Source organism: Triturus cristatus, chromosome 5_2, assembly GCF_964204655.1.
Source record: "Triturus cristatus chromosome 5_2, aTriCri1.1, whole genome shotgun sequence".
NCBI classification, from domain to species: Eukaryota; Metazoa; Chordata; class Amphibia; order Caudata; family Salamandridae; genus Triturus; species Triturus cristatus.
The window spans coordinates 1,133,994,101-1,134,020,081 of record NC_140588.1 but is presented as its reverse complement, the minus strand read 5'-3'; the positions used below and the strand labels follow the sequence as shown (position 1 = coordinate 1,134,020,081).

The 25,981-nt window shown below is 47.0% G+C and overlaps 1 protein-coding gene across 2 annotated transcripts in view; it reads left to right on the top strand.

The window, feature by feature from the left end:
• The first annotated feature begins 22,844 nt into the window (after positions 1-22,844).
• LOC146829902 (butyrophilin subfamily 1 member A1-like) overlaps positions 22,845-25,981 on the top strand; it is an 837,898-nt gene continuing 834,761 nt past the window's right edge. For both annotated transcript variants that reach the window (XM_085608546.1, XM_085608544.1), the window contains exon 1: positions 22,845-23,161. The gene's annotated coding sequence lies outside the window, so the exon portion shown is untranslated. The remainder of the gene's footprint in view (positions 23,162-25,981) is intronic.

Below are 25,981 nucleotides of genomic sequence, written 5' to 3'. Positions count from 1 at the left end.
AAAGACGATCGTCCAGCTTTTCCTAAACAGAATTGGAGAACTAAGAAACAAGGAAAGCAGCAACAGAAACAGGGGTCTCGTCCCGCATCACCTGTACAGGCGACTAGTGAACGCACATATGATTTGCGCGATCGCACTAAAATTAGGCCACCTGATAGATTTCAGGTTACTGAACAACGTTCTCCTCGTTCTTCACAGGAAACATCGGCCTCGCAGTCCGGTGGCAGAGAACGTGAAAAAGGACGGGGTGCCCAACAATGACGTGAGCAACCCTGTCAGCCTGACGGTAAAGGCAAGCAGGACAAGTTTGCACGTCAACGTCCCCCGTTTCAGAAGAAGAAAGTTGCTGCACTAACAGCGAGGTATGCCACAGATGGTGAGAACGCAGCTTCGGAACCTGACATGGGCACTAACGCTGCTCGACAGTGCAGCGGAGGTTACAGTAGTACAGCAAGCACTGCATCCATATCAGGAGGCGACAGCATCTGACAAGTTCATTACTGTAGAAACTGCGGATACTAGAGTGGCTCCCCCTGACAGACTATATGACAGAGTGACATAGTGACATATATGACTTTTAATAGAAGGTGACATACAACGTACCATAAAAGGGATTTTTTGGGAAAATCTGACCTCTACATATGATATTCTATTAGCAGAGGCGGACTGGCCCCCAGCTTTCGTTTTGGCCGCTCCTATCAGGGAGGAGGTAATCCTTCCATCCTTCGTGCACACAGTGCCAAAGGATCAGGCTTGGAACTTTGCAGAGGAATGGGCTCAGGTGCTTGCTCCGGCTTTGTACTGTACTCAGGTTGGGTGGGACAAATTGTCGCCAAGCCACGAGATTCCTTTATGGTCTATGCCCCAGCCACAACCTGAATATCCCATGCACCGCGAAGCTAGATCTCACGTCGCAGAAATCCTTGAACAATTGGAATATCAAGGTGTTATTGAAACCTATGTGTCACCCATGAATAATCCTCTATTCACTGTAACTAAACCTGATGGGTCGTACCGCCTAGTTTTGGATTACCGGCATTTTAACTCTCATTGTCAGACTTGTGCTGTACAAAATACCCACAGTTCTGCCCTCATTGATAGTCTCGTGAGAAAAAGGTTTAAGACCACACTTGATATATATATTGGCTTTTTCAACCATAATCTGTCCTCTATTAGTAGTCAATGGACAGCCTTTACTTCTGGCGGCAAACAAAAACAGTTTAAGAGATTAGCCATGGGCTATAAAAACAGTCCTGGCGTCTTTGCCGCCCGTGGAGTCTCTCTGTTAGAGAGCATTGACCCTGATGCGTACTCGTATGTTGATGATATCTATCTCACAGACGACTAATTATGGCCGCATCTGTGTCGCGTTGACCACATCATTGTCATGTTTGCGGACTTCGGTTACAAATTCAACTTTGCAAAGTCACACATTGCAGAGTATACAGTGTTGTTTTTGGGCTATGAACTCAACAATGAAGGTCGAGAATTAGCCCCTCACTTCCTGGAAAGTGCGCGTGTTTGCGTCCTCCGACAACACTGAAAAAACGACAATCTTTGCTGGGTTTTCTAAATTTCGGGTGTACTTAAATTCCCGATTATGCCCAGTGTATCAAGCCGCTATATGCCTTGGTACAACCTAATTTTTCCAAATCGAACTGGCTGCCAGAACATTCAGCTATCTTGCAATCTTTGCAGGCTGGCCTTCTTGCTTCGAAATACTTACTGACACGTGATAACCACACTAACCTGGTAATAAGAATTGTGCCTGTGGGTTTCACGTACTTAACGTTCAATGAGGGCGACACAGTCCCCATTGCTTACAAATCACACCTATACACTTTGGCTGAAATGCGTTTTTCTACTGTCGAAAAAGTTTTGACTGCAGTGCAGATGGCAATTCTTAAAGAGAGAGCACTGTCGCAGGGGAAACGCATGTTGGTTGTCACACCGTATCCTGCTCTAGAGGCAGTAACGAAAGCCAGTGTACCTAATTCTACAGGTTTGCATCCACGTTGGATACAATTGGCCACTTCCTTGACATCACCGGATGTCACCTACATCTTTGATGCCTCATTGCAGACTCAGGAGTACTTGCAGTATGAATTCGCTCATCCAGCTCCTCTGTCTTTCCGCCCACTTGAGGATTACTATTGTGTCATATACACAGGCGGTTCTGCGCAACCTGCAACGGAATCAAAGCATGCTTATTCAGCGGCCTGCGCAATTGTGGCTGGTACTTTCGTGAATGGTGAATTCAAGTCTGATGTCATGCATACGCAGTCATTGGGTGATTGTACCGCCCAGTTGGCAGAGCTACGTGCTCTGGTGCTTGCACTGGAGTTTGCTGATCCTCGAGTTACTACTCTTATAGTGAGTGACTAGTTTTATTGGATTCAGTCTTTTATTGACAATTTATTCTTTTGGTCTCAAAATGAATATCGTGATTCCAAGGGTAGCTCAATTAAGCATAAAATGCTTTGGGTTAGCGTTGCAGAAGTTAAACAGAATCTGCCTCTCGTGAATGTAATTCATACTCTTGGGCACCAGCAAGTTGGGCACCAGAAAGTTGGTGTCCACGCTGTCGGAAACAGCTTAGCTGATGAAGCAGCGAAAACAGCAGTGGCGACATATCTAGTAGCAGCAGTTACAAGATCCAAAAGTAAGATTGATGATGACATCTTGGCAGCTATTGCTGCAACAGAGAAGGAAAGTAATTACCCTAGAGGTTTCCCTTCTAGGTACTCTTATCATTTAAGTCCTGATAAAGTTCCCTATGTGAGAATTAACGACGTTGGTGACAGATTGATTCCCAACGCGGACTGCAGACTTTCCTTGATAACAGCGGCTCACGAAGGTATGCCCTCTGCCCATGCCGGCATTTCAGCGACTGTTACTCTCTTACAACAACGTTACTGGTGGCGCAGATTGTATAAACAGACTCGTGCTTATGTTCTTAATTGTGACCTTTGCCAGCAGATTAAACCTTCTACTGCTGCACGCCCACCACAAACGCAGTTGTACATATCTAATAACCCACTTGGGTGTGTTTATTTAGATCACTGTGGTCCTTTCTCCTCTGATACTGCGTATAAGTACATCATGCACACGTTTTCTTTGGGTATGGCCACAAAGGAGTGCTGATGCTCGAACTGTCATCAGGGATTTGCGTGTCTTTGGTGGAATCTTTGCATGTGGAACCCTTCATTCTGACCAAGGTCCTGCGTTTTCCTCTAAGGCGTACAAAGAAGACATGAGATCTTTGGGGTCCAAGTCAAATTTTCGTCTCCATACCGGCCTGAAGGCAATAGTGTTGTGGAACAAATGAACTGTGTCTTAAAGCAATCCCTGACAGCTAGGGTTTTAGACACTGGCAGGAACTGGTTAGCCCATCTGTATAACGTACAACGTGCACTTAATTATCTCCCTAGAAGGTCTCTGGGTGGGGGGACTCCATACGAAATGCTCTCTGGCATAAAGATGTTTGTCCCGGAACTTGATGGTCTAGACATGGCGGCGTCGGCCGGACCCTTTGACGTAGATGATCACTGTGCTGTATTACAGATTCTACAAGAGACCAGAGACAGTCTTGCAAAGGAACACTTGCCCTCCACAACTGATGCTGCGCTTCAGATTCTGGTAGTCAGCTGGCTACTTCAAGTTGGTGACATGGTCCGTAAGAAGGTGGAGAACAAGAAGGAGTTTGGCCCCTCTTATCGTGCACCAGTACCAGTGCTTGGCGTGCAGGGTACAAGAACAGTAATTTTACCTCCACTTCCTTGTCGCAAGGATAACAGCTACATCTCCATTGTCAATGTCAAACTACAGCGAGTGGTCGATTCTTCTTAGTATGACTCCAGCGGTCTCTTATCCAGCGATGCTGAGAAATTCTGTTGTGGCTCCGGTGTCTACAACCAGGCCTGACATTGCCATCAAGATGCATACAGTTATTAATCCTTTGTTGCCTCCAACGGCTGGTGGTCGAGCTGAAGATACTGAGTATGCTTATCCCACAGATGTGTCATTACCTGGTTTACAATCATCTGTAGTTGGCCAGTCACGTTTTTCATTTGAAACTAACTCTATGACTTCCAATCCCCCATCGAAAGTTTCTATTTTTGCTACATGGTTTAAGAGACATTTTCTAATCCCCCCCCTGGACTTACATTTGGCTGTTCCTCATAAGTATTTTTGTTTATGTCCATTGGTTTTGTGGTGGTATTTTTTCGTCTTGTAAATGGACACTATCTCACCGAAAGATCTGCAATTCGACTAATTGAAGAAACATTGGCCCCCCACTCCTCATTACACATCATGAAAAGGGACCAGACTTTTGTGAATATTACTGCCTGGCCTGTGTTGGATGGGATTGTGTGGGATGCTGTTAAATTTCAAATTCATGGTCCCACAGAGGTGCTTAATGTCCCCAATGTACTTCGTGTTTCTATGGGAGATGTTGTGAAACAAAACATCCGCTCGGTATGATTGGGACGTCCAGGCCATAGAGGCTCTGTTTTCTGATTTGAAATATTATGCTGCCTTTGATGCTGAAGATTTGTATTTAGACACAGCTAATTATGGGGAGCTATTTTGCTACCAACACTATGGCAATCATTTCCTACATAAAGCCAATATACACATTTTGTTAATTATACTCAATGGGAACATTGTCCGGCGCCAATTGAAGGCAGTTCTAAAACTTTAGTGAACAAATTTACTTTTTTTTTACTGGTTTCAGTGTATCTAACCCTGAAGCATTTTATTTTAAATTAGCTGCGGAGCCGGCTTGTAAAGTTAGACTGACTTCGACTAAATTGTTATATTCCAAATCCTTTATGGATGAGTTGACTATAAGGGGTTATGAGCTATGGAAAGATACCATTGATCTTAAATCACTTTAGGGTTCTAAAACATGGCAGGTACAAGGAACAGAGGCTCTGCATCGTGCTTGCCTTATCCCAAACCACATGTTATTTTTGAATTCTACCATTTTTCAAACCACCTGCTTTGGATTGGCTACTTCTAAAAAGATTAATTCCCCCTCTATTCCTGATCTGGGTGCTTACCCCAAATGGGATAATCACACAGACCTGTCCCTTGATGCGTTGCAGTCATATATTACTAACACATCCTTCAACATTTCCGATTTAAATCATGAAGGATGGCTGATATGGCAGAAGAGCTCAGATTCATGTCAACATCGTTTTCTGGGTCTATACCCTGGATATACACAGGTTAGAGTGGACCCCCGCTTTGAATCTTCCCATTCGGTTACTACCTATTCTGTAGGGAGGTTATATCAGACCTGGCTGCAACATTCCACCTTGGCATCTGTTAAACTTAATTTATCAAAATTACATGACAAAATAGATTTGAATGATTTTTTTAAGGGTCCTGTGGGTGGCAGGTCCAAAAGATGGGTATATGCTATTTATAACGAAGTTTGGAAATTATCGCAAATTGAAGCTGCCTCCAGATTGAGAGCTATTGATCAAGCACATTTGGAAAAAGTGCTAGCTATCATCGATGATAGCATTAACACCTTTTCTTCCAGAATTTACACATTAGATAATAATATTTCATCTGTTGTGGATATTGTACAGCATGATATGTCTGTTTTATATCATGGTCAAAATCAATTGCATTGTATAAAGCAGTTTGCATGGACTTTGCAAACGTTGAAGGCTGGGAAAGATCCCTGGGACTACATGAATACATCATCTTTATTCCTGCCGTTTAATCTGACTACAAAACAACAGTTTATGTCCATGAAAGATGCAACATACTCACTACTGCATATTGAAAAGTTGGAACCTTTGCCATTCTCTGTGGCCGAATTGAACTCTGCTGTGTGGCTTATCCACGGGTTAATCACCTTACCGTTTCCATTGTTTAAGTTCAGTTCGTGTATGAAACATTATGCCCTAGGCAGATATGAACCATTGGGTACTGCTTTCCTGAATGAAGTTTGGTCACTCCCTTTTACGTACAGATGCATGAGAGAAGGTAAAGAGGTTTATGTTTCCAGACAGCTGGAGTGCGCTGTGGAATGTTGTCACAGAGAGGACAGGACCGTACCAACTGGGACAGGGAGGGAAGGGGGGTCCGGAATGTACCATAAAAAGGAGATTACAACACACCTCCTTGCATAGGGAGAAAAGGAAAGACGAGAAAGAGGGGAAAGGTGGAGGAGAGAGAGAGAGAAAAAGGGTGGGGAAAGAACCCGAAAGTACAGAGATTTTAATACATTTTCACTTTACACTATAATCCTTGACCCACACAGGAGCAGACTTGGTTCTCAAGGATCTCCTGGGTATGGGTGAAACTGATATTCTCCCCGGGTCAGAGCTGAGGTCAGCGTCACCCCCTTGATTGTGGTGAATGATTCTGTCCATACTCCAGGTTTGTCCATTTTCCAGTTGGACCACATTTTTCCCTACTTTGGATATTCTGTAAGGCTCTGAGAACCTAGACGCTTCTCTTCTGCGTGGTTTGGGCAGGTCCACACGGACCCATTCTCCTTCTTTGAACAAGTGGGATTTGACGTGCTTGGTATGATCATATCTGTCTTTGTATTTGGTTTGGTGTTCGTTCAACCTTCTTGAAATTTCGTTGCGGTTGACCACGCATGTGTCGTTCCTTTTTAACCCTGGAGGAGACAGTATTGTTTTAGGGACCCTTCCTTTGAGAGAGGTGAAAGGGGAAATCCCTGTTACGCTATTGGGAGTGGAGCGATAAGCCCAAATTCTGCTCTCTGAAGGCATTCTTTGACCATACCGTTGATCCGCTCTACAAGCCCATTTGCACGGGGACAATACAATGCTGTCTTGTGATGGTTGATGCCCCTGTATACCAGAATCTCTTTCATGTTTTCTCTCTTAGATTCTCAGGAGGAACCACCTTCTCCCCAGGGCAAACAATACCTTCTTGAATATTCAACTCTAGCCTTATGTCCCAGTACTTACATAGGTTTGCCGGAATAACACTTTTAGTAGCAGGCCAACCATTTCTGATGAACTCTTTGATTGACCCCATTTCAGTATCATCTTGCACAGCACTGTCCCATTCTTCCTTGGTCAAACATTGAAGTTGGAGTATGACATCATCACAATCATCTGAAGCAGTATTGCATTCACTCATTGGTGGTGAACGGGATAAGAAATCAGTAACAATGTTTTGTGAACCTGGCACATATTTAACACTGAAATTGTACCCTTCAAGACCCAGGATCCATCTGGCTATTCTGGGGGTAGTGCTATTTGACCCTTTTATAGTAAACGCAAACATTAGAGGTTGTGGTCAGTCTTTACAGTAAATGGAATACCCCACAGGAAAAAAACGAAAATGTTTGATTGCCCAATAGCAGGCAAGTGCCTCTCTTTCCACAATGGAGTAGTTACATTCTGCGCCCTTAAGGGCACAGAAGGCAAACGCGACGATCTGTTCTTTACCGTCATCAACTTGGGTGAGGCTGGCTCCTAGGCCTTTGTTACTGGCATCAGTGAAAAGAATAGTGGGTTTTGTGGGGTCGAATCTTCCTAGGGATGGGGCAGAAATGAAACATCCTTTTACAGTCTCAAAGGCCTTGCGACAGTCGTCAGACCATACAAAGGGAGGTCTGGATTTGAGTAAACCCCGCAGGGCTTCAACTATGGAAGCATAATTTCTCACAAATTTGGCGTAGAATTCGGACAGACCCAAAAATGACTTGAGCTCTTTGACACAGGTAGGGGCAGCTGTGTCGCGAATGGCCTCTACCAGGTCTATTTTGGGTCTGATACCCTCCTCAGAAATGGTGTGCCCCAGGTATTCAACGGATCCCACTCCAATGCGACATTTGTCCTTTTTGAGAGTGAGGCCCGCCTTTTCCAAATTGGATAGTACCATTCTGAGAGTAGAATTATGTTCCTCCTGGTCCTTCCCATATATGAGTATATCATCCTGAAAACAGAGGGTTCTGGGAAGGTCTTTTAGGATGTGCTGCATTATCCTCTGGAAGGCAGCAGCCGCAGAGGCCAACCCAAATGGCATGCGTAGGAATTGGAATGCTCCCAGGGGAGTAACAAAAGAGGTTAAGTGACGTGAGTTTGGGTGCAGCTCTACCTGGTGGTAGGCAGAGGACAAATCCAAAACGCTGAAACAACTGGCACCTTTGATGGGGGTGAGAACCTCGTGTATACGGGGCAGGGGGTGCCTATCCACCCAGATGTTGTCATTGAGGTCCCTAAGGTCCACACACAACCTGATATCTTTACTAGCAGCTTTGGTGGTGAGAACAATGGGGGCCAACCACTGTGAGCATTCAATGGGTTCAATAACCCCTAAAGACAATAATCTGTCAAGTTCAGTGTGAAGGGAGGCTTGCATCATGTGGGGAATGGGTGTGACTTTGTGTGCTACCGGCTTGGCGTTAGATTTTAACTTTATGGAATGATGGTGGTCCTTAAGTAAACCCAAATCTTCAGAAAAAACTTTGGGGAATTCGTTACATACTTCCATCCCCCCAGCTGAAGGATCCACCAATAAAACTTGATCAGGACTGTTAGGATCGAGTTTGATTCCCAGTTCCCTCTGGTGTTTCCACCCTAACAAGTTAGATCCTTTCTGGGTGACCTAAATCTTGCCTACTGTATTCCTGCCCTTAAACCCAATTACCATGGTGGTCATGCCCAACAAGGGTATAGGATCCCCATTATAACCACCTGGTTGGATGTCAGGGGGCTGTACGGTTCCTTGCCAAGAGGGAAATAGTTGGGAGAATATCTCAGCATCAACAAGGGTGTAAGGCAGGGGTCTTCAATCTGTGGGGCGCGACCCCCAGGGGGGGCGTGGACTCACATAAAGGGGGTCGTGCATTCCCGATCGCACTCCTGCCTGGATCCGGAATCCAAAACGTGTGCTCTTTGTTTTGAATTCCGAAGAGTGCATTTCAATGTGCTCTCTGATTGGAGAACATCGGGAAACAAGGCTTCGAAGAACTGGTGAGTCAGCTGCCTCTTCCTTTCTCCACATCCACTATGCCCTACTTTTCACCCCTCAGACATACACACATACACCCAGAAATGCCAACCCTCCCGATTCAGGCGGGAGACTACCGATTTCAAGGCTAGTCTCCCGCCTCCCGATCCCTGCAAGCAAAAACCCGATTCCTCGGGGTTTCAGCTGACAGGGCTTGGTATTGTGTAACAGGCTAATTTTTCCAGCAATAGTCAGAGTGGCGATGCAGGGGCTCTAGAAGGGGTGAAAAACCAACACAGCCTCGTTGGCAAGTAAATGGTCTTTTAAAGACCTGTGAAGTACTGGGGGGGGGGGCTGTGTGTTTGCACTGGAAGCTGTTTCAGCCCGGGCTGAAACACGGGGGGAGGGGGGGGGTGCACTGCCAGCAACTTGCCAGGCCATTGCACAACACTTGCATCACCTGCCATTGCCTCCATGCTTATGAAAGGTAAAAAAAACGTGCATTTGTGTTTCGAAAATGTCCGATCCTGCAGCAGCTCACTTCCAAAGCCCATACATGTCAGTAACCCGATTCAAGGCCATAGTCTCCCGATTTTTTTTTTTTTTAATCTCCCACTTTGCTCTTCTGAAATGTTGGCATGTATGCATACACCCCTCACCTTTATTTCAAACTATGCTATTTCTGAAACCTGGCTACATTACAAAAGTAACATTTATTTATGTTCACTTCCTCTTTCACACTGACTGCATAAGCCTTTTTACTCTCCTATTCTGCGTGGTCCCTTGATTTCTTTGAAATCGATTTTTAACAGCATCATTCCGCCGCTACTAGGTGACATCAAACAACAGCAAAGTACTGAAATTATGTATGTGCTATGAATGTGTACGTGGGCTATTTTCCAAAATCATGCATTAGGAATGGATTATGAGTTCGCAGATCGCAGTGATCTGGGTCTGGTGGCTCAGTAAACTTTTGTACATGTTCCAGGAGTTTCTCTTTGACCACATGTTCACAGGTTCGAATTTCGGTGAGTGCACTCTGCCTTCCATCCTTACGAGGTTGATAAAATAACTATTGTTGAGTTTGGTAAAAATAAACATCAGTTATCTGTCAGTGACACCAAGGGGCCTTCTTGGGGTGAGCTGGACACTCTGCAAATATGCCTATTGTTTAGATATCAAGTGAATGAGTATTCAGGCAAGGCATCAGAGGTAAAATTTAAGAAAGTGGCAGTGTGCCATTGTTTCTACCTTGCAATGAAATGTCTTGGCCTGAATAGTATTTATTAGCTTGAATGTATATTGTGGGAAGGTATTTTAAGTTTTTTAATAAAAATCAATGTTTTGTTCAAGTACTGTTAGCCAAAAGGTGGATGGAAGACACACTGATAAAGTTAACATGTTAATGGAGCCTCCTGTGCCTCAAAACATACCTACACTGCACTCATATTTTGATCTTCATTACTATCATCATAGATTCTGGCAGCATTATGAACAGTCTTGTACCAGTTCTATACTTTATCAGAGCACACCGCATCTTGCATCAGTGGGTCTTTACAGGCTTTCCAGAGACAAAAAAATTCTTTTGATACTGTGATGTGAAAGGCTCTTAGACTGCGTGATCTCTCTTCCTATGGCACAGAAGCAACGGTCTTCCTTTCAAAGTGGATAGACCGGAGCAGGCAATATCATTTGCTTCATGCAAACATAATCCCACACTCAAATTGGCCCATTATGGGAGATGGAAAAAAATTGTTGTCCTCTGGTAGTCAAATTGACTAGACATCTTTCTGTTGTTCATTCCTGTATTTTGGTTATAAACTGGTACTGATGAGGTGAAATCTTGCCCAGTCTTATTGTGTGTAAAAAAATGTCAAAATAATAAAGCATTACTACCCCAAAATATGCTTTATCACATAACATTATTTACATTTTCTTACCACACAATTTAGTCAGCCCTGCCTCATAATTTGGTCAATCCCTGCCTCATAATTTCAGTTGCCCTTCCTATAGGGCAGTCTGGAGGTGCTCAAAGGGCTGACAAGTCAGGTCAGTGAGTGGGTTGTTTTTATTAGCTGCTCGCTGGCCTGTTTTCTGGTCTGGTGGACTGTATCAATCTTGATTTCTGTGCTACTACCACAAATACTGTCTGCAGGAAGCGAAATGCATATAGTCTCCCATGCCTTACAAAGCACTTATATAGCTTGGTCTTTATAAGTTTAAAACTGCCACTTAATTTGGTCCTCCCCTGCCTCATAATTCAAGTTGCCCTGCCTATAGGGTAGTCTGGTAGTGCCCAAAGGGTAGCCAGTCAGTGTGTGGGCTTTTTTATGGTCAGGTGGAGCGTTTTTACTCTTGATTTCTGTGCTACTTCCACAAATATTTTCTGCAGAAGCACAAATGCATGCAGTCTACCATTACTTGCAAAACACCTATACAGCTCAATCCATTACAGGTTTAAAACTGCCCGCTTTACAAACAAGTGACTCTTTTTTTAGATCTCATATACACTGCCCTCACATGCAGTAAACTTCTTTGTCCACTCCGTGCTATATCCCTTATAGCTCAGTGAGCTCCAGTGATGAGTGAGAGGGCAGGCGACATTTGGTGGCACTAGTGGAAGCAAGTGAGTGTCAAGCATCTACAAATTGACCGTCTGTCAGGAGAAAAACAGGCACACCCATCACATTAGTTCAGAAATGTATCGTCACCCAAATAGGTTTTGTCAAATTATGCTTTGCTTGGGAAAAATAAAGTATTGTTGTGCATTTTTGGGCAATTCTTTTTGGAGACTTTATGTTTGAACTGAGTAGTAAGCCTGTGACTCCAATTCACAGTCAGCCACAAACCTTTGATTTGCTAAACACTGTTTAATAATATTTTCCCACCATAAAAATGATTTGCTGTGGGTACTTCGGGGCGTTTATTCTTGTCAATGATGAGGAGTACCAAGTTCTAGAAATTTTTGTCCGGAGGGGGGTCCTCAAGCCAGAAAATTTTGACAGGGGGGTCTCGGCATCAAAAAGTTTGAGGACCTCTGGTGTAAGGGGAACGTGAGTCAGCGAAGACAGTAACTGGTTTTTTGTCTAGGGTGATGTCACAAGATGGAAATTTGGCAGAATCATTTGTATCTTTCAGTTGGAAAATCAACTTAGACTAAGTAGACGATTCTGGTTCAATAGACAACACAGATTTGGAGCGCTGATCATGACAAACCCTGGACAAATGTCCCCTTTTCCCGCATTTGTGGCAGATGACAGAACGGGCTTGGCATATAGGGTTGTTGGCAAGGTGGCTTGGGCTCCCATACCTATAACACTTGAGTTTTGTACCAGGGGGGAACGTGTTAGCCGGCATATTTGTGTTATCTTTATTAGAATCCTGTTTGCTTATGGCATTTACCTCCGTGGATTTGCCCCCTTCTCCTTTCATTGCAACCATACAATCTGCTGTGTGCTCAATCCCCACCGCTATATATATGGCTTCCTTGAGGTCAGTGTTGGCCACAAGATGCCTCTCCTGTATCTTGGGATTGTTAGTGCATCTGACCAACTGGTCCCTAATTAGGGAATCTTGAAGAGGCTCAAACTCACATGTGTTAGCTAGACCCTTTAATGCCGCAATGAGTGGTTTGACCTTTTCACTTTTCCCCTGTGTCCTTGAAAAGAATTTATGCCTCTCTAACACCACATTTATTTTCTTATTGAAGAGTTTTTCTAATTTATTAACAGCCATCAAGTACACATTCTCATCATCATCACTATCATTTCCTCACTCTGCATTAATCAAAATATCATTGTAAACTTTCCTTCCTTCAATGCCCAAGTTGTGTAATAGGGTGTGTAGTTTACGTAAATTAGAAAATGTCTCCCCACCGATAGCAATTAAGTAAGACTCCAGTAAACCAAACCATTGCTTCCAAGGTAGTACAGGTTCTCCCTCCTCGTTAAGGAAGGGTGGGGTTGCGACATGTTAGCAGCTGCCATGCTATCAACAGTTGAAACTTGTTATTGAGAGGTTAAAACGTACAATAGTATGATATACAGCTCACAGGGAACTGTAATTCAAGACAAGAAGCAATAAATACTTTGAATATGTGCCCATATGTAAAAAGTAACAACTGAAAATTACTTGGCAATTCTACAATGTCCATAAACAGTGTACGTACTGCAATTGTATGAATAGTAGTGAACAAAACAGCGAAAACTGTGAAGAGCTGAGCCTGTCAGCGTGAAAAGACAGGCAAGAGAATGGTGAATATAACTGTGCCCATCAGTGAAATTTTAACAATGTAAAGCTGTGCCCATCAGCGTGAAATGGCAGGCAGTACAGTGTAGCCAAAAGTTGTGCCCATCAGCGAAAAGATAGAGAAGAAAAAGAATCAGTGACTCCCTCTGTGTAAAAAAAAATACATATATATATACCAAGTAGTTGTGCTCATCAGTGTCAACAAATTGAATAATGGACTGTTCCCATGAGGCACAAGGTCAGACTGATTTGCATATGGCCATGTCTGAACTGGGGTGGTGGAGTGAGCTAAAGAATGATGATGGATTAAACCCAGATCAGTTGACTGGGGGTGAGTGTTTGATTTGCTCAAAGGCTCCGTCCATCTTCCCCTTTGGTATCGCTTTGTTCGCCCTAAGTTGGCAGGGTATGCCCAGACGTGGGTCCCTTGCTCACTTTGCCACTGGATTCAAGATAGCCTGGCTGATGAGGGTTATGAACCCGAAACCGGTCCTAGGATGCTTGTTTCCGGTCCTGGGAAGACATGGCTTGGCAGTTTGGGCTGGACTGTTCCCATGAGGCACAAGGTCAGACTGATTTGCATATGGCCATGTCTGAACTGGGGTGGTGGAGAGAGCTGAAGAATGATGATGGATTAAACCCAGATTAGTTGACTGGGGGTGAGTGTTTGATTTGCTCAAAGGCTCCGTCCATCTTCCCCTTTGGTATCGCTTTGTTCGCCCTAAGTTGGCAGGGTATGCCCTGACGTGGGTCCCTTGCTCACTTTGCCACTGGGTTCAAGATAGCCTGGCTGATGAGGGTTATGAACCCGAAACCGGTCCTAGGATGCTTGTTTCCGGTCCTGGGAAGACATGGCTTGGAAGTTTGGGCTGCACTGTTCCCATGAGGCACAAGGTCAGACTGATTTGCATATGGCAATGTCTGAACTGGGGTGGTGGAGTGAGCTAAAGAATGATGATGGATTAAACCCAGATCAGTTGACTGGGGGTGAGTGTTTGATTTGCTCAAAGGCTCCGTCCATCTTCCCCTTTGGTATCGCTTTGTTCGCCCTAAGTTGGCAGGGTATGCCCAGACGTGGGTCCCTTGCTCACTTTGCCACTGGATTCAAGATAGCCTGGCTGATGAGGGTTAAGAACCCGAAACCGGTCCTAGGATGCTTGTTTCCGGTCCTGGGAAGACATGGCTTGGCAGTTTGGGCTGGACAGTTCCCATGAGGCACAAGGTCAGACTGATTTGCATATGGCCATGTCTGAACTGGGGTGGTGGAGTGAGCTGAAGAATGATGATGGATTAAACCCAGATCAGTTGACTGGGGGTGAGTGTTTGATTTGCTCAAAGGCTCCGTCCATCCTCCCCTTTGGTATCGCTTTGTTCGACCTAAGTTGGCAGGGTATGCCCAGACGTGGGTTCCTTGCTCACTTTGCCACTGGATTCAAGATAGCCTGGCTGATGAGGGTTATGAACCCGAAACCGGTCCTAGGATGCTTGTTTCCGGTCCTGGGAAGACATGGCTTGGCAGTTTGGGCTGGACTGTTCCCATGAGGCACAAGGTCAGACTGATTTGCATATGGCCATGTCTGAACTGGGGTGGTGGAGTGAGCTAAAGAATGATGATGGATTAAATCCAGATCAGTTGACTGGGGGTGAGTGTTTGATTTGCTCAAAGGCTCCGTCCATCTTCCCCTTTGGTATCGCTTTGTTCGCCCTAAGTTGGCAGGGTATGCCCAGACGTGGGTCCCTTGCTCACTTTGCCACTGGATTCAAGATAGCCTGGCTGATGAGGGTTATGAACCCGAAACCGGTCCTAGGATGCTTGTTTCCGGTTCTGGGAAGACATGGCTTGGCAGTTTGGACTGGACTGTTCCCATGAGGCACAAGGTCAGACTGATTTGCATATGGCCATGTCTGAACTGGGGTGGTGGAGTGGGCGAAAGAATGATAATGGATTAAACCCAGATCAGTTGACTGGGGGTGAGTGTTTGATTTGCTCAAAGGCTCCGTCCATCTTCCCCTTTGGTATTGCTTTGTTCGCCCTAAGTTGGCAGGGTATGCCCAGACGTGGGTCCCTTGCTCAGTTTGCCACTGGATTCAAGATAGCCTGGCTGATGAGGGTTATGAACCCGAAACCGGTCCTAGGATGCTTGTTTCCGGTCCTGGGAAGACATGGCTTGGCAGTTTGGGCTGCACTGTTCCCATGAGGCACAAGGTCAGACTGATTTGCATATGGCAATGTCTGAACTGGGGTGGTGGAGTGAGCTAAAGAATGATGATGGATTAAACCCAGATCAGTTGACTGGGGGTGAGTGTTTGATTTGCTCAAAGGCTCCGTCCATCTTCCCCTTTGGTATCGCTTTGTTCGCCCTAAGTTGGCAGGGTATGCCCAGACGTGGGTCCCTTGCTCACTTTGCCACTGGATTCAAGATAGCCTGGCTGATGAGGGTTAAGAACCCGAAACCGGTCCTAGGATGCTTGTTTCCGGTCCTGGGAAGACATGGCTTGGCAGTTTGGGCTGGACAGTTCCCATGAGGCACAAGGTCAGACTGATTTGCATATGGCCATGTCTGAACTGGGGTGGTGGAGTGAGCTAAAGAATGATGATGGATTAAACCCAGATCAGTTGACTGGGGGTGAGTGTTTGATTTGCTCAAAGGCTCCGTCCATCTTCCCCTTTGGTATCGCTTTGTTCGCCCTAAGTTGGCAGGGTATGCCCAGACGTGGGTCCCTTGCTCACTTTGCCACTGGATTCAGGATAGCCGGGCTGATGAGGGCTGTGAACCCGAAACCGGTCCTAGGATGCTTGTTTCCGGTCCTGGGAAGACATGGCTTGGCAGTTTGGGCTGGACTGTTCCCATGAGGCACAAGGTCAGACTGATTTGCAGATGGCCATGTCTGAACTGGGGTGGTGGAGTGAGCTAAAGAATGATGATGGATTAAACCCAGATCAGTTGACTGGGGGTGAGTGTTTGATTTGCTCAATGGCTCTGTCCATCTTCCCCTTTGGTATCGCTTTGTTCGCCCTAGGTTGGCAGGGTATGCCCAGACGTGGGTCCCTTGCTCACTTTGCCACTGGATTCAAGATAGCCTGGCTGATGAGGGTTATGAACCCGAAACCGGTCCTAGGATGCTTGTTTCCGGTCCTGGGAAGACATGGCTTGGCAGTTTGGGCTGGACTGTTCCCATGAGGCACAAGGTCAGACTGATTTGCATATGGCCATGTCTGAACTGGGGTGGTGGAGTGAGCTAAAGAATGATGCTGGATTAAACCCAGATCAGTTGACTGGGGGTGAGTGTTTGATTTGCTCAAAGGCTCCATCCATCTTCCACTTTGGTATCGCATTGTTTGCCCTAAGTTGGCAGGGTATGCCCAGACGTGGGTCCCTTGCTCACTTTGCCACTGGATTCAAGATAGCCTGGCTGATGAGGGTTATGAACCCAAAACCGGTCCTAGGATGCTTGTTTCCGGTCCTGGGAAGACATGGCTTGGCAGTTTGGGCTGGACTGTTCCCATGAGGCACAAGGTCAGACTGATTTGCATATGGCCATGTCTGAACTGGGGTGGTGGAGTGAGCTAAAGAATGATGATGGATTAAACCCAGATCAGTTGACTGGGGGTGAGTGTTTGATTTGCTCAAAGGCTCCGTCCATCTTCCACTTTGGTATCGCTTTGTTCGCCCTAAGTTGGCAGGGTATGCCCAGACGTGGGTCCCTTGCTCACTTTGCCACTGGATTCAAGATAGCCTGGCTGATGAGGGTTATGAACCCGAAACCGGTCCTAGGATGCTTGTTTCCGGTCCTGGGAAGACATGGCTTGGCAGTTTGGGCTCGACTGTTCCCATGAGGCACAAGGTCAGACTGATTTGCATATGGCCATGTCTGAACTGGGGTGGTGGAGTGAGCTAAAGAATGATGATGGATTAAACCCAGATCAGTTGACTGGGGGTGAGTGTTTGATTTGCTCAACTGCTCCGTCCATCTTCCCCTTTGGTATCGCTTTGTTCGCCCTAAGTTGGCAGGGTATGCCCAGACGTGGGTCCCTTGCTCACTTTGTCACTGGATTCAAGATAGCCTGGCTGATGAGGGTTATGAACCCGAAACGGTCCTAGGATGCTTGTTGCCGGTCCTGGGAAGACATGGCTTGGCAGTTTGGACTGGACTGTTCCCATGAGGCACAAGGTCAGACTGATTTGCATATGGCCATGTCTGAACTGGGGTGGTGGAGTGAGCTAAAGAATGATGATGGATTAAACCCAGGTCAGTTGACTGGGGGTGAGTGTTTGATTTGCTCAAAGGCTCCGTCCATCTTCCCCTTTGGTATCGCTTTATTTCACCCTGATGGGCACAGCTTTACATTGTTAAAATTTCACTGATGGGCACAGTTATATTCACCATTGTCTTGCCTGTCTTTTCACGCTGACAGGCTCAGCTCTTCACAGTTTTCGCTGTTTTGTTCACTACTATTCATACAATTTCAGTGCGTACACTGTTTATGGACATTGTAGAATTGCCAAGTAATTTTCAGTTGTTACTTTTTACATATGGGCACATATTCAAAGTATTTATTGCTTCTTGTCTTGAATTACAGTTCCCTGTGAGCTGTATATCATACTGTTGTACATTTTAACCTCTCAATAACAAGTTTCAACTGTTGATAGCATGGCAGCTGCTAACATGTCGCAACCCCCACCCTTCCTTAACGAGGAGGGAGAACCTGTACTACCTTGGAAGCAATGGTTTGGTTTACTAGAGTCTTACTTAATTGCTATCGGTGGGTAGAAATTTTCTCATTTACGTAAACTACACACCCTATTACACAACTTGGGCATTGAAGGAAGGAAAGTTTACGATGATATTTCGATTAATGCAGAGGGAGGAAGTGATAGTGATGATGATGAGAATGTGTACTTGGTGGCTGTTAATAAATTAGAAAAACACTTCAGCAAGAAAATAAATGTGGTGTTAGAGAGGCATAAGTTCAAGATTCCCTAATTAGGGACCAGTTGGTCAGATGCACTAACAATCCCAAGATGCAGCAGAGGCTTCTTGTGGCCAACACTGACCTCAAGGAAGCCATATATATATCGGCGGGGATTGAGCACACAGCAGATTGTATGGTTGCAATGAAAGGAGAAGGGGGCAAATCCACGGAGGTAAATGCCATAAGCAAACAGGATTCTAATAAAGATAACAAAAATATGCCGGCTAACACGTTCCCCCCTGGTACCAAACTCAAGTGTTATAGGTGTGGGAGCCCAAGCCACCTTGCCAACAACCCTATATGCCAAGCCCATTCTGTCATCTGCCACAAATGTGGGAAAAGGGGATGTTTGTCCAGGGTTTGTCATGATCAGCGCTCCAAATCTGTGTTGTCTATTGAACCAGAATCATCTACTTAGTCTAAGTTGATTTTCCAACTGAAAGATACAAATGATTCTGCCAAATTTCCATCTTGTGACATCACCCTAGACAAAAAACCAGTTACTGTCTTCGCTGACTCATGTTCCCCTTACACCCTTGTTGATGCTGAGATATTCTCCCAACTATTTCCCTCTTGGCAAGGAACCGTACAGCCCCCTGACATCCAACCAGGTGGTTATAATGGGGATCCTATACCCTTGTTGGGCATGACCACCATGGTAATTGGGTTTAAGGGCAGGAATACAGTAGGCAAGATTTAGGTCACCCAGAAAGGATCTAACTTGTTAGGGTGGAAACACCAGAGGGAACTGGGAATCAAACTCGATCCTAACAGTCCTGAACGAGTTTTATTGGTGGATCCTTCAGCTGGGGGGATGGAAGTATGCAATGAATTCCCCAAAGTTTTTTCTGACGCTTTGGGTTTACTTAAGGACTACCAACATTCCATAAAGTTAAAATCTAATGCCAAGCCGGTAGGACACAAAGTCAGATCAATTCCCCACATGATGCAAGCCCCCCTTTGCACTGAACTTGACAGATTATTGTCTTTAGGGGTTATTGAACGCATTGAATGCTCACAGTGGTTGGCCCCCATTGTCCTTACCACCAAAGCTGCTTGTATATATATCAGGTTGTGTGTGGACCTTAGGGACCTCAATGAGAACATCTGGGTGGATAGACACCCCCTGCCCCGTATACACAAGGTTCTCACCCTCATCAAAGGTGCCAGTTGTTTCAGCGTTTTGGATTTGTCCTTTGCCTACCACCAGGTAGAGCTGCACCCAAACTCATGTCACTTAACCTCTTTTTTTACTCCCCTGGGAGCATTCCAATTCCTACGCATGCCATTTGGGTTGGCCTCTGCGGCTGCTGCCTTCCAGAGAATAATGCAGCACGTCCTAAAAGACCTTCCCAGAACCCTCTGTTTTCAGGATGATATACTCATATATGGGAAGGACCAGGAGGAACATAAATCTACTCTCGGAATGGTACTATCCAATTTGGAAAAGGCGGGCCTCACTCTCAAAAAGGACAAATGTCGCATTGGAGTGGGATCCGTTGAATACCTGGGGCACACCATTTCTGAGGAGGGTATCAGACCCAAAATAGACGCAGCTGCCCCTACCTGTGTTCAAGAGCTCAAATCATTTTTGTGTCTGTCCGAATTCTACGCCAAATTTGTGAGAAATTATGCTTCCATAGTTGAACCCCTGCGGGGTTTACTCAAATCCAGACCTCCCTTTGTATGGTCTGACGACTGTCGCAAGGCCTTTGAGACTGTAAAAGGATGTATCATTTCTGCCCCATCCCTAGGAAGATTCGACCCCACGAAACCCACTATTCTTTTCACTGATGCCAGTAACAAAGGCCTAGGAGCCAGCCTCACCCAAGTTGATGACGGTAAAGAACAGATCGTCGCGTTTGCCTTCTGTGCCCTTAAGGGCGCAGAATGTAACTACTCCATTGTGGAAAGAGAGGCACTTGCCTGCTATTGGGCAATCAAACATTTTCGTTTTTTTCCTGTGGGGTATTCCATTTACTGTAAAGACTGACCACAACCTCTAATGTTTGTGTTTACTATAAAAGGGTCAAATAGCACTACCCCCAGAATAGCCAGATGGATCCTGGGTCTTGAAGGGTACAATTTCAGTGTTAAATATGTGCCAGGTTCACAAAACATTGTTACTGATTTCTTATCCCGTTCACCACCAATGAGTGAATGCAATACTGCTTCAGATGATTGTGATGATGTCATACTCCAACTTCAATGTTTGACCAAGGAAGAATGGGACAGTGCTGTGCAAGATGATACTGAAATGGGGTCAATCAAAGAGTTCATCAGAAATGGTTGGCCTGCTACTAAAAGTGTTGTTCCGGCAAACCTATGTAAGTACTGGGACATAAGGCTAGAGTTGAATATTCAAGAAGGTATTGTTTGCCGTGGGGAGAAGGTGGTTCCTCCTGAGAATCTAAGAGAGAGAACTGTAGAAGTGGCTCACGAGGGTCACTTGGGGAGCAGCCTCACCAAGAACAAAATTCGCTTGGACCTGGTGGCCAGGCATGGATGCAATGACTGAGAATGTTGTGAAGAAATGTTTAGATTGTAGCCGCAGTGATAAGATTCATCAAACTCGCAAACCACCACTGTCATCAGTGGAGGTTCCAAACAGGCCGTGGACCAAATTGGCCCTTGACATAATTGGTCCTCTGAACATGAAAAGTTTAAATGAACGTTTCATTTTGGTATTGGTGGACTACCACACTCGTTGGGTGGTGTATAAATGTGTACATCAGATTGACACTAAAGTACTCACACAATTCTTGGATGGAGTCTTTTATGATGAGGGTATACCAGACACATTGGTCACTGACAATGGGGTGCAATTTACTTCCGAAAACATGAAAGAGTTTCTGGCATACAGGGGCATCAACCCACACAAGACAGCATTGTATTGTCCCCGTGCAAATGGGCTTGTAGAGCGGATCAACCGTATGGTCAAAGAATGCCTTCAGGGAGCAGAAGTTATGGGGACACCGGCCAACTCTGCTTTAATGGAGACTATTTGGGCTTATCGCTCCACTACCAATAGCGTAACAGAGATTTCCCCTTTCACCTCTCTCAAAGGAAGGGTCCCTAAAACAAGACTGTCTCCTCCAGGGTTAAAAAGGAACGACACATGCGTGGTCAACCGCAACGAAATTTCAAGAAGGTTGAACGAACACCAAACCAAATACAAAGACAAATATGACCATACCAAGCATGTCAAAGGAGAATGGGTCCGTGTGGACCTGCCCAAATCACGCAGAAGAAAAGCGTCTAGGTTGTCAGAGCCTTACAGAATATCCAAAGTAGGGAAAAATGTGGTCCAACTGGAAAATGGACAAACCTGGAGCATGGACAGAATCATTCACCACAATCAAGGGGGTGACGCCGACCTCTGCTCTGACCCGGGGAGAGTATCAGTTTCACCCATACCCAGGAGATCCTTGAGAACCAAGGGGCATATCAGCAAGCTGTCGATGAAAAATTATCGCCGCTTTAGCATCCGTTTTCGGACGAAAAGCGGCGATAATTTCATCGCTTAATCATCAAGGTCACGCTAACGCGTGATTCCTTGCTTTAGCTCCCTTTCCCATAACGCCCACCTTTGCATCTCTAATGAGATGCAAAGTGGGCGTTCCATCCAAAAATAACTGAATTAATACCGCTCAGCAACATTTCTGCAATTGTCAAGGGAATCGCTAACAGGCATAGCGATAAGAAAAGTAGCGTTAACCACAGTTAACGCTACTTTCCTTACGCCTGCTTTCACCCTGATTTAGCCATTATATCCAATGTAGGTGGATATAATGGCTAAGTATGCCCTGCCTTATCAGCTAGCCAAAATGTGTGAGATTATCGCTGGATTTCCAGCGATAATCTCTCTTTTGGCTGTTAGCGCGAGAAATTTTATCACTTTTGAGATAAGCGTTGCTGATAGCACGCTATCTCAGCGATAAAATTCCACGCTAGCTGGCGATAATTATTCTAGCGCTAAGTGCGCTTAGCGATAATTATCGCTGGCCCTTGCTGATATGCCTCCAAATCTGCTCCTGTGTGGGTCAAGGATTATAGTGTAAAGTGAAAATGTATTAAAATCTCCGTACTTTCGGGTTCTTTTTACGCCATTTTTCTCTCTCTCTCTCCTGTTACCTTTCCCCTCTTTCTCGTCTTTCCTTTTCTCCCTATGCAAGGAGGTGTGTTGTAATCTCCTTGTTATGGTACATTCCGGACCCCCTCCCCTTCCTGTCCCAGTCGGTACCTCCTGTCCTCTGTGTGCCAACATTCCACAGCGCACTCCAGCTGTCTGGAAACTGTAGTGGTGAGAAGACTATTAAAGAAGACTTCTATGCTTACCTGCACTTTGTCTTCATTTTAACAGTGACGTTTTAGGTTCTGAAGCTAGTTAAACAAGCATTGGCATTGCCAATAGGTCTCGCTTTTGGAACCTTATAAGTATTTATTTATGCTGCACAATATCCTTGGTGCAACAACATCAACTGGTGCATGGCTAGATTCTGAGATTCCGGTCTGGTTACCCCCCCCCCCCCTGTCTTCTCGCTCCCGTCCGGTTGCCTCCTCCCTTCGTGCCTTCTCGCCCCCACCCACCCGTCTTCTGGCGCCCCCCCACTTCCGTGAACTGTGGACAGATAGAGCGCTTAAAAGTATTCCTCCCCAGTGCAGCCAGGGCTGTGGGTCCAGGGGGCGCCTGCGATCTCGGCAGGTCTAGTCCCACCCTCCGCCCCCGGCCTGCACCTCCGCCCCCGCCCTGTAGGCCCGGGGCGGGGATCGGAAGCCGAGGGTGGGATACTAAGTATAGCGGCCTCGTTTCCCCCTCCCCCTCCCCCTCGAGCGCTGCCTGCGGCGCTGTTAACGCTGGTCCTCGCGGGTATAAAGAAGAGGTAACGGACTCTCTGCGGGCCTGAGCTCCGGGCCTGAGCCCTGTGCCTCCTCTGTAGGCGCCGCGGACACTGGGAGCCCGCCTGCACTGCCGATCCGGTTAGTTTCCTGTGTGGATGTTGTGTCCCCCCCGCCCCCCCTCTAGCAGACCTGTCCTACCTCCCACTCATATGTAGGGATTTACTCTCGTATTTAAGCAGAGTTTAAACGCCTCCTCATTCACCATGTTCTATATCTGCTGAGAATTATTTGCGCTCTTTTTAATGCACCCCTTTGCGCTCGCTGCTTGGCGCTCACTGGCTTTGTGCTCGCTGCTTTGCGCCCGCTGCTTTGCGCTCGCTGGCTCTGCTGTCACTGGCCGCTGTCTGCGTTCGCTCGTCATACTTCTCTCGCTTCCTTTCCATCCTCGCCGGGACTCTGATGCTTTCTTCTCTTCTCAGGCCCCTATTTTGCTACCTCTTCTTGTATCTTGTTTGCTTTTGATACCAGCACAATTGTCACCTTTGCCTCATGTAATGTAACGTGTGCTTGTGTATCACTTGTAATTTTCTCCTCATGTAATGCTACTGTTCCTATTGTGAAGCGCTCTGACACCTTCGGGTAAAGTCCACGCTACATAAAACTGCATAAATAAATAAACACTTATAAGGTTCCAAAGGCGAGACCTATTGGCTATGCCAATGCTTGGTTTACCGGTGACTAATGCAAGCAAGTTTCGAAAATTACTTGCCAGCTTGGGAACTGTAGTCTCCAGAGAAGGTTACATGCATGCAGCTCACTTGGGCAAACTACCAATCCCAGGACGCATGCTGAGCTGGCGGAGAACCTGCGGGTATGCTCAGTACAGCTGTGTGGGAACGTTCAGATTGCGAGGCAGTGGTAGGTGCTTTTACTCTTACATTTCTATGCATAGGTATATAGTGTAGTGATCATCCGATCAGCATGCTAGTGTTTCAGCATGTTGTAACATACACTGAACACCTACCCACCACAGGCGTCACCAGTCAGGTGACCCTGACAATAAAAGGGGCCGAGCGCACGTGCTCTGGGCCAGTTATCTACCCTAACCATCCGTGTCTGTGTACTCATTATAGGAGTATGTGGGCTTAGCGCCCGCCAACACTACAATGGCGACGAGGGGGCTGTGCCCGTGCGTACAGCAGCCCAGAAGCTGTGGGAAAAGGAGAGAGAGCTGCCCGTGTGCAGGGCACCCCCTGGAGAAGGCGTGAGAAGCGCCTGATCGCCGCGGGGCGTGCGACGAGCCCAGGGCGAGAGACGGCAATCGGGGGCCCACCCCATACCGACAAGAAGGCCCGCGGGGCATGTGAAGTGCCCCGGGGCGAATGTGAGGAGGTCAGGAGCCCACCCAGCACCTCATGTGCCCGCAGTGGCTCCACATCCTGTGCAGAGGCGCCAGGTAGCCCACGGGGCGTGTGGCGAGCCCCGGGGCGTAGTCGAAGCGGCGGGAGCCCACCCCGCCTCTGAAGCGTGTGCTGCCGGGCTGTCCGGTTCGAAGAGAGGCCTGAGAGGGTGGCGATGCAGCGCGAGCAGTGCCGGACTGCCAGGATGCCAGACACCGCCGCAGACTGCATGGAGTGAGTGGCGAGTGGGCAGAAGCTGAGCCCGTAAAATAAGGGGCAGTGAAGCGAGACCGCTGTGAGGAAGGTGGAGAGTGGAGTAGCTACCCACTCTTCCGCACCCTCCAGGGAAGAACAAACTGTGTCCAACGCCCCCCAAGGAATAATCAGCCCCTCCCCCGCCCCGCGCAGCGTGTGAGGAGCGAGCTGGCGGAGGTGGGGAGGGTGAGGCCAGGTATGGAGACGTAGCGCGAGGCCCGTACGGCCCATAGTGAATGCGGAGCAGCGCCAGCAACCCCCTGCACAGCCCAAGACAGAAGTGGGCCTGTGGCGAGGGGCAGAGCAGAAGCGGAGACATGTGTGCGACCCGCAGCGGCAATGAAAATCATGGGAACAGGAGAGAAGAAAAATACACCGTCCAGCCCTGGCAGCCCTCAGGGAACTGAGGAGTCGGGCTGCCGGTGGGCGATAAAGTGCAGGAGACAATGACCGGCACACACTGGAGCCAGCCCTCCTACCTGCAAAGTGTAAAGACTGCCCACAGTAACGCGTGTCCCCGGGCAGACAGTGAAGCGCGGTGAGCTTGCTGCAAGGGGCAGTAAGAAGCGACTGTGTGCGGCCGGCGCTGCTACAATAACTAAACACTCAAACACTTACCGCGGCAATGGGGTGGTGGTCCAGAGGGACCCGGCTGCGAGGGTGTGTGTCCCGGGCGGGAGCCGCCTAGACAGGAACCGCTCCCATGAAGTTGAAGAGCACGTAGCCAGCAGGACACAGGACCAGCTCTGAACGAGCCCTGCTGTCGGCCAGTAATACATTCCACCGGCGAGGGAGAGGCCAAGCCTGCAAGGCGCCAACATCAAAGCGCCCAGAACCAGGGAGAACTCCGGGACGGTAAGCGAAGAGGCCCGCAGCATGTGTGCAGCTGCTTGGACCGCACTCGCACTGCAGAGCAAAGGAAGGAACAGCAGCGCCACCTGGTGGCCGTTTCACGATATCGCACAGGTGAACACAAGCAATGTAGACAGTGCAACAGAAAAGGCACTGGTTCACAGCCAAGGAAGGACTGACTGATGGAACCTGCAGTTTGGGCCAAAAGCGGCGACAGCGAAGAGAAAACAAACAAGGAGAAGACTACAGGGACAGGTGAAATGCGCAGCATATGCGAATGAAGAGGCAAGGAAAAGGACAATGCTAGGAGTACAGTGATGCCGCTCTGGGACAGCATTTACCTAGTAAAGCACACGTGAAATGTGCAACTGCGTAAGCGAATGGGTGGCAGACCCACATAAGGGTCCCTGTAAGGATTTCAAAAGATAAGCTGCCAGGTTGTGAGTGAAGG